Genomic DNA, 462 nt, shown 5'->3' on the forward strand with positions numbered 1-462 from the left:
GAGAGCTCGTGCGGTGACCGCGCTCGCCGTCGTCATTGTCGCGGCCACTGTCGTCCCCACGCCAAGATAGTGTGTCCCTCGGCTTCCCTGTCGTCTTCCACGTCGTCTACAAGTCCAGATCGAGCCAGGGCACCATCGAACGACGGGATCAAGATCATCTTCTTCCTTCTACCGTCGTCGATTTCGCCTCGATCCGTGCCGCCTCGACCGCCCCCGACCTCGCCGAGTTCGCCTACGCCCCCCCTGTGAGCCCATCCGTCGGTCCCCTTCGTCCTTCACGTGGATCCATCACCGTAGACGCTGCTGCCCGCCTGACCCGAGCTCGCTCCGCCCCCGCGCCCTCTGGCCGCTTCGCCCGCATCCTCCTACAGTCACCTGCGCCCGTCACCGCTGCTGCTCTATTGCCGCCGCCTGTTGCTAGCTGCACCGCGGCCGCTGCTTGCTAATGTTGCTAGCGCTGCA

Source organism: Triticum dicoccoides, chromosome 7A, assembly GCF_002162155.2.
Source record: "Triticum dicoccoides isolate Atlit2015 ecotype Zavitan chromosome 7A, WEW_v2.0, whole genome shotgun sequence".
Classification (NCBI taxonomy): Eukaryota; Viridiplantae; Streptophyta; class Magnoliopsida; order Poales; family Poaceae; genus Triticum; species Triticum dicoccoides.